General features: G+C 29.8%; 1 long non-coding RNA gene across 1 annotated transcript; it reads left to right on the top strand.

Moving 5' to 3' along the window:
• The first annotated feature begins 1,400 nt into the window (after positions 1–1,400).
• On the top strand, positions 1,401–7,124 carry LOC128559773 (uncharacterized). The gene is made up of 3 exons (XR_008372624.1): positions 1,401–1,946; positions 4,192–4,874; positions 6,687–7,124. It is a non-coding gene; the product is annotated as an uncharacterized LOC128559773 (long non-coding RNA).
• Positions 7,125–8,015: the final 891 nt, after the last annotated feature.

The following is an 8,015-nucleotide window of genomic DNA, read 5'->3' as shown; positions in this document are numbered from 1 at the left end:
TACCAATTATTATTCGAAAAGATATCCTCCAGCCTAGCGTCATTTTAACATCGGTATTTTTATTTCCCCCCGATAGAATTCAAAGTTCTTACACCTCTAAAGAACAACACCTCTCAACAATAAACAACATATGAAAAAAGCAAGTACTGATAAAAATTTACATAATTCGAAACTTCTTTACAGTGTTATGTCATTAACACCTAACACAAGTATTTACATAGAAAAATACAAGAAAATGGTAGATTAGGGTTTCTGATACAATTTCAATTTTGCAATTTAATAGCTTTCTATAATTTTATCTTATTCATGATGAAGTACAGTCAATCTCCACAAAAAAATATAACATAAAAATAAGATCCAAAAAAAAAACGTGTGTAACAAGAGGATGACAAACATTGGAGTAAGAGAATATAATTGTTGATTGCTGATATATTTTTCATTGAGCAATATTGAAGATAATAATGGTTATGTTTACATACTCTTAGATTGTGTCACAATGGAAGTACAGCCAATAGCAACATAAGTCGTTTCAAACATTGTGGAAGAAAGATGCAAATAGTTTAAATAGTAGGAGATGTGTTAAGACTTGTAATAGTTGAACGGGGCGGGGATGGAGGAGAAGATGGTGTTTCAACATTAAGTTAATCATAACGATTTTTTCTCCATATTACTGCATGACATACCAAACCAAATGTTTTGAAAACAGTTGTCCGTACTACACGACTGTTTTAAATACTTGATACTTTTCTGATAATAAAAATATGCCGCCAGACAAAATTATTGACGAACATATATACAATGAACAAGAATATCATATAATAATGCGCACGTGTTCAGCTTAAATGGAAGTTACATATATTTAAACTATTACTGACAATTTGATAAAAAAAAACTCTTTGTCAATACGTTACGGAACTTAAACAAATCAGGTACGTCAAGAAAAAAATTGTTCTCCCATTCCGTTATGATGTTCAGATTAAAAGAAAACGCCCGCTTTTTTGTATTCAAATTGCATCAGAACAGTGTGCTTAAATTACTCATTTAAAACATTTACGAATATTTAGTGTAAAATGATTGTTACATTTATGTATGAATAATTTCCATAAGCTTTTGGTAGTTTTGCACGTTTGATAAACCGGAAATGATGGCATAATGTTATTTATCCGGAAAACGTAGAAATAACTTGGATTAGGTTTACAGAAATGAAAATAATTTCATGAATTAATGACAACCAGTGAGAAAATTTATCAAAATGCCACTGTTACTATATTTCTTAAAAAGGAAAAATATGATATTAAAAATATGACACCTTAAATAATTCGACATAATGTCTCATAATTAGCATGAAATATCCGGTTCACTTCAATCATGGTCAAGTATCTCAAAAAGGCACACGGACTAATACATTTTATTTCACCACATTATAGGTCGTATGTTTATTTACAAGTGTGAGAAGTTCCATAAAAAATACATTGTAGAAAAATTTCTATTCACGAAAATATTATGAAAATTATGATTTTCCCATAAACTCCAATTATGAAAAATTGCATGAGATTCAAATTGTTCATATCAGTCCAGCAAAAATCTCGCGACCGTACCCGTTTTATTTGTTTAATTTTCTAGGTAGATTCTGAACTTCTTGTTTTGAAAAATCGGAGATTAATCAAATTCTACATAGTACAATCCCATAACATGGTTATATCCGTTTGATATATGTATTTCTTTGTTTTTCAGGTATTGAAATAATTTGTGATCAGAATTGAACATTTGGAATGCTTTAAAGCTTTTGAAGTGTTTCTTTTTTTGAAAGACGGAGAACAACAATCAATATGCAGGACATCTTTCTCAATTGGCTATAAGAAAAGTTTACTACAGTCTGTTTCACCTGGCAATAATTTGCTATTTCTCATAATTGAAAATATCGCGAGGAAGCGGTTGTGGTTTGGGTATGAAATATTATATGCTTAGACTATATTACTAAAACAGGATTAAATTTTTGATACAATTAAGAATATACACATAGAGGAGTATAATTATTTGTGAGAATGATTTATTTAAATAACTGATATGCATTCAAACTGGAATTTTATTTTTTTCAACGTTGTTTAAAATATACACATATCTAGGTAAAGGAATATGGTTAAGCGGGTTTTATTATGATCATAACGTTAGGAGCAATCGTATATTAACTGTTTAAAATATATGTTTGCTCGGCTCTACTTGTATGTTTACAACATTTGTTTTTAATTTCCGGCACCTTTATTTTTTTCTGAATGAACACTTTCAGGTTGTAAGATATTAGGTACTATGCACATTCATTGAATTTAATAAGTCATTTAATATTTTGTTCATGTAGGTGGACTAATTCAGGTCCTGTCATATTTTAACAAATATGTTGAAGATACAGGTATATTAAAACAAAATTATGTGGTATGCTGGATATAATATTAGGTGTTGTAAACTTATTGAAAGAGCCTGTTCGGTCCATAGAAAATAGACGTAATTGTCATTATTTAATACAACAATCAAATTTAGGATATTTAATCGGAAATGAAACAAATGATAATTTGTTTTATTTTTAAAATGATCAATTGATTAATGAATTTATTAAAAAGAAAGAGAAGGCAAAAAGAAATGTAACAGAGAAAATGGAGAAAATGCATACAATACTAATGGCAATTACGTTAAACGGCCATCTGCCAAGATTTAAGTACAAAACAGTACAAATAATTTTAATAATGATATCGCTAAATCGTATAAAAGATAACAATCGAAATTATGTCAGTATTTTCATGTATTGCAATTGACATTAAAGATACTCAATCCAGTAAATAAATACAAAATATTTTATTGCAGACTTTGTGTTTCGTAATATTTTAGAAAATCAGGTAGATTGTTAGAATTATTATTAGCATAAAATAGCCTTCAAATTTAAATGGAAATGACTTGAGTTGTCTGTAGAAGCTAGTGAACTTCTTTCGACGGTTCCGCACGCCTGCATAGTTTCTTATCTGGCTTTATATTTTACAAAGTAAAAAACGATTGTCGCTATTCAATTTTGAATAATTTAAATATCGGCGTTGTACAAGGGAATTATGTTGATGATGACAATGGCTTCAGCCGTCTCATATTGTATGTATTTATGTTACTTCTATAAATTATTCGTTTAAGTTTCAGTGACTTTATGTAGGATAAAATATATGTATAAGGTAGGCAGTGAAGTTCATTAAACTAAATGCAAGAGTTTTTCAAAAGCATGTGCGGTTACTAAATGTTTCAAAATGGAAGAATCGATCTAAGGGCTTCGGACACTATCATATGGTTCTAGCCTACATTTTGAATGCAAAACTCTCAATAAGTATTTAAACAAATACCAGGTCGTTTCGAACCACATATAAACCAATGTGTTACTTAACATATTACAGCAGAAACGTGTTTGTAACCTGCACTTGATTTAAACTTACTTTACTTACTTATCTATACACTGGGGATAAGTCCCAGCGGCACAGACACTATTTGGCTAAAACATGTAATAAAAATGTATCCGAAATGACAGTTTTTTTGTGGGGCTTGCCTAAGGAAGCTGTATAAATCTTGCTAAAGATAATAAATGTTGTGCAAATCATTTACAAAATTAGAGCACGCTTAAAATGAAATTTCTGTTGTAGAAACCTTTTTGTGATTAACTTATTTTCCACTAAAATACATACAGATTTCTTTTTCTGAAATTTGAATGCACAAAATCTGTGCGTGAAAATTGGGATAGAAGAAAATTTAAGACAATACAACGATAATGAAGTCGGATACCCCGTTATTTTATTTCACTCAATTTACAATATTTATCCTTTAACTCAAGTTTTGTGATTGTCATTAAATCCGATTAGCCTTAGCGTTTGCGTTTACGTGCATTATTTTCATCTAAATTGAGAAAATTTTATTTTCAACTAGGGTATTTATGCATATGAAACAGTAGCTTTAAATTACATTTTTGTACCCATTGTACACCTTCAGTTGTTTTTTTTTTGTTCTTTTGATAGGCTGAATTTCTTGAACTATGTTTTTTGTTATCAGATCTTTGTATGTTGTTTAGTTTAAAGCTATTGAAAAGTTGGTTGGTTATATGTACACGTTGCTAAATCCATTTCAGTTGAATGAAATGTTTCAACGTTATTGATCTTTTTTTTTCTCCAGAGATGTAGAGCAACAATCAATATGGACGACAGCTTTCGCCAATATTATCGGACAGGTTAGAAAAAAAAAGTTCTGTGAAGAAGTGGTTGTGCTTTTGAAAAAAGGGTATATTTGTTGAGTATACATTAAAATATTCAAACTTGATTTAACTTTCAACACCAATTGGAATATATGTAGATATAATTAATGAGTATAATTAAAGCAATATTAAATCTGGAATGCACGTCGATATGATAAAGGAATATAGTTATATCTGATTGGATTTAATTTATCAAGACAATTTGAAATTTACATATAGCAATGGAATGTTATTATTTGTGAGTTTGTTTCATTTTAATTAATATTTACTCAAACAGAATTAAATTGTTGACACTATCTTAAATATCATTAGATAAAGAGAAGGGATATAATTAGTGTTGAATATGCTTTGCGATTGGAATTATTGTTTAACAATTTCAAAGATACACAGGCTTAGTTAGGAATGAAATAATTAATGAGATTCAAATCGGATTTAATTTGCACTTCAATCTGAAGTATATGTATATGCAGAAATGGAATATAATATGTGGTAAGCATGTTTCATTCTAATTATCAATGCGTAGTTTTATTACTAACATTTTAACGGATTTATGTTCAATACAGTTTTGAACTCACAAAGACACAGTGAAGAAATATTATTATTGGTGAGTACACTTACCCTATATATTAGACATAAATTACCACTAATTTACCACTATTTATACATTCCATAGACGTGAATATAAAATTTAAAAAGAAAAAACAAAAAAAAAAATCAACAAACTTTTGCGGAATTAAAATACTTGACACACTTATCATGGACTGACAGCAGACGGACAAGTCAAAAAGGTTACAAACGGTCCAGAGAAATGTTATGCCCGTAATATTTTATTCTACTTAATTACTGAGCTTTGGACTTTCTGTCCTAGAAAAATGAAATAACTATTAAATTTTCGATTCACGATTAACTCTTAGGTAATAACACATTACTATACCGACTGGAATACCATCTTTTATTCAAGGGTTTTATACTTGGTTCGAAATATTTTGGATTTACATTACTTTCGAGCTTCTTCATATACAGGTAATCATAGACAGATTAGGAAGAAATGGTTTTAAAAATATGTAAGTTTACACTCTGCTTCTCTAAAATGAATGACAATCATAAATAAGATTACGGACAGTACCGCTTTCATTTGCATGATAAGTCATATCGTTAAATCCTACAAGAGATTACAGTAAAAATTATGTCAGTATCTTAATGTATTGAATTGACATTAAAGATACTCAGCAGTACATATGGGCATTTTAGTAAATCTTTACACAACACTTTCATTGCTTTTATTTTGAAAGAATTCCGACTGATTATATAGTTAAAAAGTTTTCAATGAGGTTAATACCTATTATTATCGACTCATTAATACTGAATAAAGTTATTGGTGTTTATGGAAAGCGTTTGAAATCATTCATTAGCAGTGTTTATATATCCATAGAAAAAAAACTTATTAATGGACAGACTAAATCATTACGCAACAAAAAAGATAAAAAATAAGTGAAGCTTATATATTAAAAGCATATGTGATATTTGCAGAGCAGTCTGTCTCAAGTATCTTTGATCCTACCTTTATGCAAAAATAAAGACATAAATCAAGGGGTATGATAAATTTTACTTTATCAGGTCAGTGACTAAAAAGCTTGTCGGAGTATTTTTTTTTTTTTTTTTGGAGCCTCGATGTTTACATTTTATTCGACCCACTTAATAAATCTTAAAGACAATAAATAAATATTCTCTCTTTATCATTTTGTTTTATAAAATCAATGATGGGAATGGATTTCGCTTAAATACCTTAAACAATATATTTTGCAATGATATTTTTGGCCTGTAAAATTGTACGGCATGTAAGCTATCGTAGCTATGAAAAGTTGAGCAGCATTTTTTTGACATTTGTACATAAACTCGTCTGAAAGACAAAAGTTGACATTGAATACATGATCATATCTTACAGCGAAAGGAACAACCGCTCTTAGAAATTGCAAATACACGTAGAGAGTACTGAGCAGTACCGTGAACTTTGCATTGTTAGTGTATTTGCACCTACATAAGGAATGGTAAAAATGAAACGTCATAAACTCAGCATTTTATTGTCTAACGTACCTTACTTTCTGGTACACCATAATGTTAGTGTGTGTCGGGTTTACAATTGAGGCTTTGTGCATCATATGCAATTGTTCCGCCACTAAGGACTGATGAGGCAGTACCTCATTGCAAGCCTTTACTTTTAATAGTTTTTCTCGATATGTTTGATACTGTCTTTTCATTTATTGAGTTGAATTTTACGGCAAAGCGATGCATTTAGGCAATATATTGCCGAATTTGTTAATGTATATACATAAGCCTTATCATTTCAGTGTTAGAAACTGAATTTCTTAAACATGTCTATATCCGTTTAATATAATTATGTATTACTTTTTTGCAGGTTTTTGAATAATTTCTACTAGAATGGAACCTTGGAAAGCTTTAAAGCTATTGATGTGTTTATTTTTCTCAACGGTGGAGAAAAATGATCGATATGCACGGATTCTTTCTCAAACAATCTTTTTCACCTGCCAATTATTTGCTATTTATCAGAATTGGAAATCTTGCAAGGAAGTGGTTGTGGTATATGTATGACATTTTACATGCTTATACTATATACTCACACAGGATTGAATATTCAATACAATTAGGTATATACATATATAAAAGAAGTATTATTATTTATTAGTGGATTCTATTATGATAACTAATATGTATTCAAATTGAATATAATTTTTCAACGGAATTTGAAATGAATGAATGAATGAATGAGTTGGGTTTTACGGCGAATCGACACAAAAAGGTCATATATCGCCGAGAAAATGTTAAATGGATTACGTTAATTGCGAAGCATAAATAAAACCATTGAAGTAAAAGCGTAAATACGTAAATAGTGTAAAAAATCATATGCAAACATTAAAAGTATAAAAGCGGTGAATAAAAATCAAATAAGGTTCAGATTTTATGATATATACCTATTTCTTTCAAAAACTGCAAAATTTTGTCGACTGAAATTTGCTCGTACAGCTCTTTTAGAGATTCAACATTATAGTATGAGTTGCGCTGTGGATCGAAGTCTATACAGTCGATTAAAATATGTTTAATAGTAAGTGGTGTTTGACATGGTATACATTCAGGTTGATCTTCATTGTTCAGCAAATACGAATGAGTCAACCGAGTATGACCTATTCGACAACGAGAAAGAACAACTTCCTCCCTGCGAACAGATCTATTTCCTTGGTGCCATTCACCTAAAGTAGGTTTAATTTCACGAAGTTTATTGAACGAAGCATTGTTCCATGAGGACTGCCATTTAGTTAAAATGTATTTGTTGATATTTGACCTAAAATCAGTATATGGTAATTTCAATTTAGATTGATTTAATGAAAGTGATTTCTTTGCTGCAGTATCAGCATCTTCATTTCCATAAATACCAACATGACTAGGAATCCAACAGAATATGATGGACTTTTTAAAAGATAGTTCATGAACCCTGAGAAGAATGTTTTGAATGAGAGGATTTTCTGTATTACGGTTGTGTATTGATTGTAATACAGAAAGTGAGTCGGAAAAGATGATAAACTTTTCTTCATTATATTCTGAAATAAAATTAAGGGCCAAATCAATTGCTTTTGCTTCTGCTGAAAAAATTGTAGCGTTATTTGGTAAACGTAATTTTGACTGATGCAGATGGCTAACGGCGGCACATCCAACCTTTGAATCATCTTTT

Source organism: Mercenaria mercenaria, chromosome 10 (genome assembly GCF_021730395.1).
Source record: "Mercenaria mercenaria strain notata chromosome 10, MADL_Memer_1, whole genome shotgun sequence".
Lineage (NCBI taxonomy): Eukaryota > Metazoa > Mollusca > Bivalvia > Venerida > Veneridae > Mercenaria > Mercenaria mercenaria.
This window is presented reverse-complemented; position numbering and strand designations above follow the sequence as displayed.